Source organism: Chelonia mydas, chromosome 9 (genome assembly GCF_015237465.2).
Source record: "Chelonia mydas isolate rCheMyd1 chromosome 9, rCheMyd1.pri.v2, whole genome shotgun sequence".
NCBI classification, from domain to species: domain Eukaryota; kingdom Metazoa; phylum Chordata; order Testudines; family Cheloniidae; genus Chelonia; species Chelonia mydas.
Window position 1 is genome coordinate 42,874,237 of NC_057855.1, and position 13,183 is coordinate 42,887,419.

The 13,183-nt window shown below is 40.9% G+C and overlaps 1 protein-coding gene across 4 annotated transcripts in view; it reads left to right on the top strand.

Annotated features, from left to right (window-relative positions):
* Positions 1-13,183, top strand: part of LOC102940836 (glypican-5) — a 614,981-nt gene that overhangs the window by 68,272 nt on the left and 533,526 nt on the right. The gene's annotated exons all lie outside the window — the stretch shown is intronic.

Genomic DNA, 13,183 nt, shown 5'->3' on the forward strand with positions numbered 1-13,183 from the left:
AGTGGTTAGGGCACTCACCTGGGAGATGGGAGACCCAGGTTCAATTCCCCCCTCTGCTCTATGTGGAGAAAGGAGTTTAAGTTGGGTCTCTCACCTTCCAGTCCCCTTACCACTGGGCTATTGTATGTTCTGGGGTGAGTCTCTCTCTCTCTCTCTCTCCCCCTCCTGTGGAAGCTGTTCTAGTGCACATAAATAATTAACTATTCATTGGGACAGACAGAGTGAGAATGACTCTATAACCCAGTGGCCAGAGCACTCCACTGGGAAGTGGGGAGATAGGCACCTAACTCCCTTGGGCCATGCTCTTCTCCTTGGCATTTCTTATTAGCTAGCTCAGACAGCTCCCCATTCAGCATGCTGACTTTTGAGAGTCCCATTCTTAGGTGCCTAATTCTCCCCATGCATTGTACCGGGGGCCTAGGTCAGGGTGCTGAATTCCACTAGGTGACAGGGTGCCATCTTCCCCTGGTGAATCCTCAAGGATTTTTAGAGACAAGTGTATTTAAAATTTTCTCTCATTCACTTTTCATAGACTTTTTTCTAAGCCATTTCAGCTTAGCATATTTTATTGATTAATTAGCAGCAATATGTTTCCAGTGTTCTGTTCTGTATAGGTTCTCATACCACGTTCATCATGGTAGTACTTGAGCACCATCCAGGAGTCCATTTAGCAATGTGATTAACGTCTGTCATGTGGTTTGTTCTCTCCAATTACTCCCTAGAAGGAGGATTGTGTGTGTGCAGTGGAGTGTTTTGTTTCGGTAGGGTTTTATTTTGTGTGTGTGTGTGTTAGAGAAGGCAGGTAGAAGATGCACGCCTTACATTTGGAGTTGAAGGTGATGAGGTTTGTAATGGTCCTCAATTCCTTTAATCCATGGTCTCAGACAAGCTCCTAAACCAGCTCTGGCTCCTGCAATGCTTTATTTTTATTGTAGAGTTCCAATGGGCCAGAGGGGTGGAGTTGTTGATCCCAGTCTTCATCTTGTGGTTTAGGTTCTTTTAGATATCCTGGGCCCAGGCCACTGAGTATCTTGAAGATAAGGGTCAAGACTTTGAATTTGCCTCAATATTCTATTGTGTTGTGTGTGGATCCTCAAATTAAAAGCCAAGGTGCCCCTTGGAATTATGTTTCCATGACTGATGAAGACAAGTGTTGGTTTACACTAGTTGTTTCGAAGTTTCAACACTCATATGAATATAACTAGCTCTTGCCGTTAACACGTTTTAGAAAATGTGAGTGGGTCACATCTAAAGACCTTAACGAGTAAGGTCCCTGATCCTGAAAATCTTGAATTTCTATTCAGGTGCCTTAAGTTAAGCAGTTGTATAAGTGTTTGCAGGATCAGGGATAAATTGGTTTTTAAAATACTGTAACTGAGAAATGACATTTTGTTTGTTAAAATCTGAAAGTTGATAAATGGGAAATAGTTTTATATTTATTTATTTATCTGGATTTTGTATCTTTCTTTACAGTGTAAAGACATCAGCATATAAAGCAGGATTACAACTACACTGTACAGTGGTAGGTCCAGATTCAGCTTGTGCTTAAGGATATGCTTAAATTTTATAAAAGTCAATGAGATTTAAGGTTGTGATTAAATGTTTCGTTTAATAGATGTGGACACAATGCTGTTAAAGTTAAGCACATGCTTAAGCGATTTGTTGAATCTGGGTCTCACTGAATACATTAAGTTGAAAAAATGCATATAGTTTTTCAATGCAAACCAAATGTCGATATGCACACTAAAACCGGAATGAAACGAAAAACCCAGACCTTAAATGCTTTTTGTATCGCAGTTGTGGGAAATTATACAATAGCATTTCAGCAAAGTTTCTAGGACTGCTTAAGGAGATACAATGCAAGCAGAGATACTTTCTAAGTTTACCAAAGTGTTGGCATATCCCCTTTCCAGGCAAGTGAACCCATAATAAATACAGAGCAGAGAATATTAATCTCTATCCAGAGTATGTTAATAAGTACAAGTTTTATAACGTCAGTGCAGCTCTGACTCTTTTCATCCCATGCAAATTAGGTTGCTGGCATCAATCATCTGTGCAGATGTGAAGAGGGTTTTCATAGAGTTTAAGGCCAGCAGAGACCATTAGATCATCTAGTCTGACTTCCTGTATTTCACAGGCCATAAATTTCACCCAGTTACCCTTGTATTGAGCCCAATAACTTAATAGCTTGTGTTTGACTAAAGCATAACATGTGACTGGCTAAAGCATAACTTTCAGAAAGACATCTAGTCTTGATTCGAGGACATCAAGAGGTGAAGAATCCACCACTTCTTTCAATAGTTGGTTCCAGTCATTAATCACTCTCACTGTTAAAATATCTGTGCCTTATTTCCCATTTGAATTTGTCTGGCTTCAGCTTCCAACCATTGGTTCTTGTATTAACCTTTCTCTGCTAGATTAAAGAGTCCTTTAACTGTCAGTATTTTCTCTGAAGATACTTATACATTGAAATCAAGTCACCTGTTGTCACAGAGTGTGGGGAGTCAGGGCTCTGCATCTCCCTCTTCCTGCGATTCCCCGTGACTCTCAGCCAGCCAGTAAAATGGAAGGTTTATTAGACGACAGGAACACAGTTCCAAACAGAGCTTGTAGGTACAGGTCCCTCAGTCAGGTCTCTCTGGGGGCAGGGAGCTTAGACCCCAGCCTTGGGGGCTCCCTCCGATTCCCCAGACCACTCCAAACTGAAACTCCCTCCAGCCATCTCACCCAGCCTCCTCCTCCAGCCTTTGTCCAGTTTCCTGGGCAAAGGTGTCACCTGGCCCCAACCCCTCTCCTGGCTCAGGTATCATCCCTCAAGTGAAGTCACCCCCTGCTATCCCATCCCCAATGCAGACAGTCCCAGTAAAACTCCCCTGCAACATCCTCAGGTCAATCCTCCCCACTCCCAGTTCTGTCACACCTCTCTATCTTCTTTTTCATTCAGCTAAACAGGTTGAGCTCTTTAAATTTCTCACTGTAAAGGATTTTCTCCATCCATCAATCATTTCTGCACACTTTCCAATTTTTCAACATCCTTTTAAAAATGTGGCCATCAGAACTGTATGCGGTATTCTAGCATCGGTCTCACCAAGGCCACATGGAGCCAAAATGACTTCCCTGCTCATACTCCTTACTCCCCTGTTTATCTAGTTACAGATCGCATTAGCCTGTTTTACCACAGGATCGCACTGGGAGCTTATGGTGAGTTCTTTGCCCACTCTGATCCCTGGATCCTTAGAGTTGTTGCTTGCCAGGATACAATCCCCTGTTTGTAGCTCTGACCTGTATTCTTCATTCCTAAATATATGACGTTGCATTTGACACTATTAAAATGCATTTTGTTTGAATGGGCCCAGCTTACCAAGTGATCCAGATGACTCTGAATGACTGACCTGTCCCCATCATTATTTACTGTTCCGACAATCTTTGTGTCATCTGCAGATTTTATCAGCAGTTATTTACTTCCAGATCATTGATGAAAATGTTGAATAGTGTTGGGTCTAGTACCAGTCCCTGGAACCTGACTAGAAACACCCACATTCAATGATGATTCCCCACTTTTTGAGATCTGTCAGTTAGTTGCTATAGTATGAAATTTGTTGACCTGCAATTGAATACTGCTATGTCACAGGAGTGCTGAAGTTAACACAGACAGAGTGGCTCTCCATCCTCATGCATATCTTACCAACATCCCTCAGAAGAGAAGCAGAAATAATACGTCGGTACAATTGTGTGATAATGAACACGACATAGATGAATATAATTTGTGGGGAAGAGTCAATGTGGTTTTTGTAAAGGGAAATCATGCCTCACCAATCTCCTAGAATTCTTTGAGGGAGTCGTCAAGCATGTGGACAAAGGGGGATCCAGTGGATATGGTGTATTTATATTTTCAGAAAGCCTTTGACAAAGTCCCTTGCCATAGGCTCTTAAGCAAAGTAAGCTGTCATGGGATAAGAGGGAAGGTCCTCTCATGGACTGGTAATTAGTTAAAAGAGGAAACAAAGGGTAGGAATAAATGGTCAGTTTTCAGAATGAAGAGAGGTAAATAGTGGTGTCCCCCAAAGATCTGTACTGGGACCAGTCCTATTCAGCATATTCATAAATTATCTGGAAAAAGGTGTAAACACTGAGGTGGCAAAATTTACAGATGATACAAAACTACTCAAGATAGATAAGGTCCAAACAGTCTGTGAAGAGCTACAAAGGGATCACACAAAACTGGGTGACTGGGCAACAAAATGGCAGATGAAATTCAATGTTGATAAATGCAAAGTAATGCACATTGGAAAACATAATCCCAACTATACATATGAAATGATGAGGTCTAAATTAGCTGTTACCACTCAAGAAAGAGATCGTGGAGTCTTTGTGGATAGTTCTCTGAAAACATCCACTCAATTTGCAGCAGCAGTCAAAAAAGCAAACAGAATATTGGGACTCATTAAGAAAGGGATAGATAATAAGACAGAAAATATCATATTGCCTCTATATAAATCCATGGTACACCCACATCTTGAATACTGCGTGCAGATGTGGTTGCCCCATCTCAAAAACCATATATTCTGATTGGAAAAGGCACAGAAAAGGGCAACAAAAATGATTAGGGGTATGGAACAGCTTCCGTATGAGGAGAGATTAAGAAGATGGGACTTTTCAGCTTGGAAAAGAGATGACTAAGGGGGGATATGATAAAGGTCTATAAAATCATGACTGGTGTGGAGAAAGTAAATAAGGAAGTGTTGTTTACTCATCATAACACAAGAACTAGGGGTCACCAAATGAAATTAATAGGCAGCAGGTTTAAAACAAACAAAAGCAAGTATTTCGTCACACAACGCACAGTCAACATATGGAATTCCTTGCCAGAGGATGTTGTGAAGGCCAAGACTATAACAGGGTTCAAAAAAGAAGTAGATGAATTCATGGAGTATAAGTCCTTCAATGGCTATTAGCCAGGATGGGCAGGGGTAATGTCCCTAGCCTCTGTTTGCCAGAAGCTGGTAATGGGTGACGGGATGGATCACTTGATGATTACCTGTTCCGTTCATTCCCTCTGGGGCACCTAGTATTCGCCACTGTCAGAAGGTAGGCTACTAGGCTAGATGGACCGTTGGTTTGACCCAGTATGGCCGTTATGTTCTTATGAACCCAGACTTGGTCATCTGTGAAGTTATCCCAAAACTGATGATGCCACCTTAAGTTCAGGAGCCCTGACTGATTAGCGGACAAAACTTTTAAAAGATCTGACTGTCACCAAAAGACAAGTGGCAGAGGCTATGGTAAAACAGCAGGGCCAAGAATCAAGACCTGATCACAGATCCTACAGACTAACCACCTGGCTTCACCTTGCCACTTAAGAGATGGATCGCAGTGAACCCCATTAGAACCTCGCACAGGCATTGCAATTACCTACTATGCAAATGGAGTACAGCTCAATATGTGAATGTATAGAAGACACCATGTCTACCCTATGCAGGACCAGAAGGGATTAAGATGGTCAGGTAGGCCTATTAACTCCATAGGCTGCACCTGAGGCAAGAGCCAGGGGGCAGGGATTGATCGCAAGCAAGTTCAGGTGGGAAGTAAGAGGTGGGGCCTATAAAGCCAGAAAGTTATAGCAGACAAGGGTTGCAGTCACTGCATGGGAGTAGGAGGGGGGTTGAAGTTGGTACACCCAGAGAAAGGGGTAGGAACCAGAAATTGTAGGAAGCTGTCCAGGACTGGGAGAGTAAAGCCCAGAACTGCTGGGTTGAGGGTCCCTGGACTGGAACCTGGAGTAGTGAGTGGGCCTGTGCTCCCCTACTGGCTACTGGGGAAGTGGCACCATCAGGGCAGTACTGGAGAAGACTGCCTAGGACTACTGGAGGAAGACTATGGAACCCCGTAACGCGGAAACACAGATAGTGACTGGCCCAGAGGGTCAAGTCAAGCAGACAATGCCGCAGTTCCCAGAATGAGAAAGGGACTGCAGACCAGAGAGAGAGAGACAGAGTGCCTGCATGTGACCACAGGAGGGGTCTCGAGCTAATCCCCAGAGTGACCAGGAGGAGGCATCCTCCTAGCGGTGAGCGGAGCACCCCATCACACAGCCAAACCTTGGAACATCTTGAGAATTGCTACCTGTCCCCAGAGGGACAGCCTAGATTTACTCCAGGTCACCAGAAGCCATCAAGTAGATGACAAACTTGGACATCGACCTTTAATGTTGCTTTCAGGTTGTCATCTGAAAGAAGCAGTAGACAGTTCTTAACCCATTTAATAGATGCTTTATTGATATTGTATAGTATTATTTTTTTAATCATAATGTTATGAGGTACTAAGTAAAATGCCTTGTAAAAGTCTAAGTATACTACATCTATGCAGTTTCCTTTGACAACCAAATTTATAATCTCCTGACAAGACCTATTTTCCATGAAAGCCATGTTGACTGACATTAATTATATTCCATCCTTTAATTCTTTATTAATTGAATCCTGTGTCAGCGCTTCTTTTATTTTGCCTGGAATTGATGAAAAGGTAACTGGCCTATAATTAGTCAGGTCATCGAGCATGCCATTTTTGAATATTGGTACATATTGGAACATTAGCAGTCACCAGAATAAATAACCCAAGGAATACTGTACTGCTGGTATTATTCCTTTTTATATTTAATTTGGTAAAAACCTCCTGTGATATCAATGGAGCTGCTTACATGAATACAATTATGCTTGGCTTGAGTTTGCAGGATCAAAGGCCTTGGTGCACAAACTCAGATTGGCTAATTATAGTCCTGATAGTTATATGTGAATTGAGTGAACTTGCAAAAATATCTATGGAAGTGTAACTGGTTAGAGATAGATAGACTATACTTTAAGTCTCCTTTGACATGTACAGCCCATGACCACATATTGCTTTGTTGGTTGTAAAAGTCTAGGGCAATTTTATTAACTATTTTCAGAGCTTGCTTTATAGTCCCTAATCCATTTTCTTAAATCCTGTTCCTCCAAATCTGATCCGTGCTTCAGGTAAATTCTACCAGGCAACATTTGTTAGTACTTTATTGGCTAGTTCTTCTGTTAGAGTTCTTGAGAGCCAGTCTTATCTTTCACCATTTAACATTGGGAAAAATCTTTTATTGATATTTTAGCCATTCTACTGCAGTGGATGGGTTTTTCCTCCTTTCCTGTGGTCCCTCAGTGCTTTATCTTCAGTTCTTTTAAAATCTGGTCAGCCAGTTTGTTTACAAGATTCTTTATGCCTTTTAAATATCTTAATAGTATTGTTTTATGCCTGAGCCTAACAGGTCTGTTTTTGATACTTGCGTATTATCCTTGTAATATAGAACGAACCACAGGGTTTATTTCAGAAATATGTTAATCTGGGATTATCTGCCACCGATACTAAAAGAAAAAGGGGGGGTGTAAAATGGAAAATTTAAGGGAAATGGCCAAATCTGATGGGACAAAGACTTTGTAATGAAGTAAGGCTAATCACAGTAAAACGCAAGCAACTCTAAGGAGAAGTGCTACCAGCAGAGATAATGAGTCACTCCTCCTAGAAGGCAACAGCACAAGGCTTATGAACCATTTATGTCCTGTTTGTTTGTTTTGAGGACTTAAGTGGGATTTAAGAGGTTCATAGGCTTTTGCGCTGGTCCTTTGCACAGGTCTGAATTTCACCCTAAGCTGCTTGAGGCCATGATTCAGGAAAGTATTCCTGTTCTGAAGGATGCTTAACTTTAAGCACGTGCTTAAGTGCTTTCCTGAGTTAAGATCTTTGTAAATTTCAATATGGCTCTGATTCAGCAAAGCGTGTGCTCAACTTTTAGTGCGTGAGTAATTTTTGTCTCTGGTTCAAGCGCCTTCTTCAGCACATACCTATGTGCTTTGCTGAACCAGGGCCTTTGGGAGTCCTCTCGGCCCCAAGTCCTGCCCATGTTTGTGCTGGCCTTTTTACATTTTTGTATTACGCTTACATAAATAAATCATTCTGGAACTTTGTCTTCCTTGCATTTTTTCTTCCTTCTATTTTACCTTCACACTATTTTTTCTTTCCTTGCTGTATCTTTTCCTTTATCTTTTTCAGCATCCTATTCCCTTTGTTTCTCTTATTCTGTATTGTGTAATAATGGTTTCCGCTGTCCTCATCCAAGGTCTTCCCAGCCCTGTTTTCCTGAGTTCTACACTCCCACGGCCGCCAATCATGATGGACTAGATAGCATCCATTGGGTAAACATAGCTGAAACAGATTAGTATTTTCCAGAAATATGTAATTACTGACACACATGGCAACTTAACTGTAAATGAATAGGGAGTGGACGGCTGTCTAATATGCAGAATGAATATGCCAACATATCCCTAGGGAAATGGAACATAGCTTTATTCTGACCAAGGTAAATGCAAAGAAATTTTGACGCCTAAGTAGAGCTTTGGAAATGCTAAGAGGTACATTGACTATGCAGCTTTAATTCAGCCCCCTTGTATGTATGCATTATGATTACATGGTCACATACTATTTTGGTTACATGGTCACATACTATTTTTCCCCTGGGACCCCATCTCATTCACTGCACAGGATGAACCTGCTCCGGGGATGAATCTGGATTGTGCAGTGAATGATGCTTTTGTCTGTAGGACCATTTCCTCATTTGTTGCAGAATTTGGAAGGTACATAGTGACGCCGGGCAAAGGATTGCAGGAAGGGAAAGGATTGTCTCATGGTTTAGCTCATTGAATGCTGCCATGGAGAACTGGATTCTATCCCTGCCTCTGCCACAGAGTTCCTGTGCGATGCTGGGCAAGTCTCTGAACCAAGCTTTTTCCAGGTGGCCACTAACTATGTTCTTCATTTTCTGGGGGCCAACTTGATACCATGAGGGCTGGTTCTTGTACAGAAGTGCTGACCACTGACATCTGCAATAGAAATCAATGAGAGGTCTGTGCTTTGAACATGTGAAGTGGCATATAATACTAGGTACTTTGAAAAATCAGGCCTTAAGTGTCCCGTATTGGGCCCCCAAAATTAGTGGATACTTTTGACCTTAATCTCTGTGTCTCAATTCTCCATTTGTAAAATGGGAATAAGACCCCCTCACCTCCCAGGATGTTGTGAAGATAAATTCATTAATGTTTGTGAAGCACTCAGATACTGAAGTCATGAGTGCCATGCAAAAGCCCATGAGGAAATTAATAATTCTGTCTTCAGAACAGGGTTTGAATAGTGATCAGAAATAAGGTCTGGGACCACACACTGAATGGTGAAGGGAAAACAAAATATTGATAGTTGCTGTTTAAATGAGCCCTGTCCATCCTATGCATTAAATTAGGCAGGAGTCCTATGGAAAAATAGTATGTGATTGTGTAATTGAAGACTGCATCATGATGCACATGCACAAGAGGGCCAAATTAAGGTTGCAGAGGCAACCTTAATTCCTACATTTCATTACTTTTGATTGCTTGACTCGCAACCTTAATGCTCTTTTAATGTAACTTTAGTGTGTAATAGAAAGATTTAGAGCGGGTACTGTATATTGTATGTAATGGATGTTGCACCAGAAACAGAACAGAGATTAACTCAGTCCAAACTACTGTACCTGAGAAAACGTTGTTGCCTCAATGGGACAGGAGAATGAGATTAAGTCCTGGATACAGTCCCACTCTCTAAATTAAGCCTTATGTAACTTTCCCATTGAATGCCTCTTTTCCTTACATACATAGAAAACTTTATTGATAGTATATGTTTTTAATCAAAACAAACATTATTATGTATTATTTGTATAATTGTAGTACCTGGGAGCCCTAGGCATGAATCATGACTCACTGTGCTAGGTGGTGTACAAATACAGAACAAAAAGATGGCACTAAACTCACAATCCAAGCATAACACAGAATCTGAGATTTTTAAAAAAAAATTATACAGACTAGATATAGAAAATAAAATTGAAGTGAAATATTGGGGAAGAGAGTAGGGAGCTATGATGAAATCTTTGATTCAAAAATCTTTCAAATAGGGAACCCCTATTGCTGCAGTTTAGTTTTGAGGCCTACAAACCAGTGTCTGACTTTTTTTTGTTTTTATTCCAAAGTTGTTAGTTGATTTTTGAAAGTTTTTCAAATTTAAAATACCTAAGGCTAGATTTTCAAAAGGCTCAGTCTCCCAGGTTCTGGTGCAATTTGCACCTACAAAGTGTGAACCTGCAAAATGTATGCCCAAAATTAATGTGTTTTGGCACCAATATTTGAACTGTGGGTACAAACTGCAGGATGCAACCCATTAACTACAGACACCCAATGGAAAAGTGTCCAACTTTTGATGATTTGTCCTACAGCTGGAAAAATACATCACTCTATGTCCTGTAGGTTGAAGAGCAGAACTGGTTGAAAAGTTTTCATCAAATGTTTATGCTTTCATCATAAAATGAAACACCAAAAATGTTCTTTTGTTGGTTTTTGATGAAAACCCAAAACATTTTATGACAAAATTTCATCAAAACTTTTTGGTGGAAGGTTCAGTATATTCTCTGACCAGCTTTCTTGAGAGTTTAATCCTTATGACAGATTCTACCTGACATGTCACAAGGGTATTGGGAGCTTCTTGTTGCTACAGTGTGGGATTAGGATGTTTACAGTTCATGGCCTAGAGTCAAATCTGGGAAAAATCAGTGCACTTTGCCATGAATTTCCAACTCTGTTTCTGCTCTGGAACACCACTGTCTCTGATTAGAATTGCATTCAGTGGGCCTGTTGTTCCCTGCGGTGAGAACAGCATTTAATACATTTATATCTCAGTTCGACAGTAACCCTTTGTTATGCCAGAATTACAGATTAATATAATTAAAGAACCCACATGAGTCAGTGCTGGCAAAACTCAGGAGAGATTCAGTGGTTCATTCCAGTTTCAAATAGAAATTTCTTTATTCTTTACAGTAACAAGTGGCAAGCATTGCTTGGTGGCTCATTATCAGAATAAATGCAGTAGCAACTACATGTCTCGGCACCCTTTCAACAAGGCCAAAAGACAAATGTAAAATGTCACAAACTTTAACAAAACTCCTCGCTTTAAGATGCAACCTTGCAGGTGAGACATATTTTTTCCCTGTCACATTATTTATTAAATCTCTCCCCCACCCACCCTGATGTGTCTGTCTAGAAGAGTATAAATTGACTCCAGCTATATAGCGTAACAGTGAACTGTGCTAAAAATGTTTGTTAGTACTAGCAAAGGAAGCCAGATGCTGACTTAATCATAATTATAAAAATAAGTGTAAATTCAATGCTTTCATTTAGTCCCTTTGGTGTAACTGTATCCAGTGTTTTGATCCAATATGACTCTCATAGTAGATCACTCTTATGGCTTGAGGGACTCCTTGCTCCTTCCAGACCAATAAATCTCAGTGATGCTGCTGAACTAGGTTAGCATCAATATAATATTTGGCAATAGGAAAAATCATATTGCCTACTGACAGTTGCTTTGTGTAGTCTAATACAGTTTGACAAAATGCTCTGTTTATTGGTTCAATGTGAATTCTAACGAAAACAAGGACAGAAGTTGGTGCTTGCTGATTTTAAACATTTGTACATTACTGATCTGCCTTTCTGCAAACTTTTAGGTCTCAATGAAATCTAGCATACAAGTCAAGCAGGAAGAAACTTGGCATAATTGTATTAAATTATAGGTCTTTGAAGTCAGTAAACTGGCAGTGAAAAGTGTGCATTTAGGGCCTGCTCCAAATCCCACTGAAGTCAATGGAGAAACTACTATTGACTCCAGTAGACTATGGATCTAGGCCTCAATCCTGCAAAGACTTTAGGGGTGTATGCCTTTATGCACATGAGTAATTCCATTTGAATTCAAAGCAAAGCACATGCATAAGTGGATGCAGGATCAAGCCCTTTGCTAGCTACACGTGCAAATCTATTGCATTTGTTCAGTATGCAATGTTTAAATGTTTGTAACTCAAACCATTTTTCCTCCTTATCAAACAAAGTGACCAGACATCAGTGAGGATTCTGTCAATTCTTGGCCAGATGTCATACCTCTGCTTCTTTTTTTTTTTTTTTTTCCCTTTTAGCCCTCTCCCTAGTGTGGGTGATTTGGCATTTTTTTTAAAAAAGCGTAGCCTTCACTCTTACTCAGCTCAGAAATAGCTGGTAGAACTTTGTCAGCATTTTCCACTCTTGTGGAAGAGTTGTCATATGATGTGTGGCTCTTAAGTGTGGTCCTGAGGATGGTGCCTTTAAGGGCTGAGCCGCATAACCAGTTGGAACAGGTCACAGAATAGAGCAGAGCTCTTACAAGGACCTTAAGCACGGAGTGATTGCTGAACACTGCAGTAAGCAGCTTTTGCCACAGCTCCACATCAGGACTCTGGACCAAATTTTCTGATGGTGAAAATGCATTAACTTCAAAGGAGTTACACCAGCAGGAAGTGTGGTTTTCTGTTCTTCATTGCCTTTGCTGAGGCTGGGTGGATACATTCTCTGGCAAATGGATGAGGAGAGCATCACAGTCCAGGCAGGATATTTGAAGTAATTTTTATCCTAGAAAACACCCAGCATTGGTAGTGGGTCTTAGCATTAACAGCCCTACAGGTAATGGCTACAAAGGAAGTGAACAATTAGAGGCTTTGGATCTGCTTAGTGAAAGATGTAGAAATCTACAGATCCCAAAGTGCAGTCTTGCATGAAATAGGTGAAATGAAATCTACAGTAGGCAATGATGGATGCCTTTAAAATCAGAATAGAGACTGTGGAGGACCCAGAGTATGAGAGCTAAGGAAGCTAGAGATCTTAGGAAAACACGCACAAATCTCCTTTTTCAGATGCAGGGATCTTGAAAAGGGAAGCAGGAGATCCAATATGTATGCTATTGGTGTCCCTGAACAGCAAGCAGGTGGCAAACCCACTCTCTTCATACAGAAACTTATTACTAAGAAGTTGTTAGAGCTACCTGGCAAGGAGACAGAGCACTGGAATCAGCACCTAAAGAACTCTGAGACCGGGGTTTTCAAAGGTGCCTAAAGGAGTTAGGCACTCAACTCTCATTCACTTTCCATGGAAGTGGGACATTTAACTCCCCTAGGCCCCTTTTGAAAATCCCACCCTGATTTCAAGTCAAATAAAGTTGACTAGAACATATTCTTCTGTAGTTCTGGATGACAAGGGCAAAATGTTAGCAGAAGCTATTTCCTTATTGTTGGCAA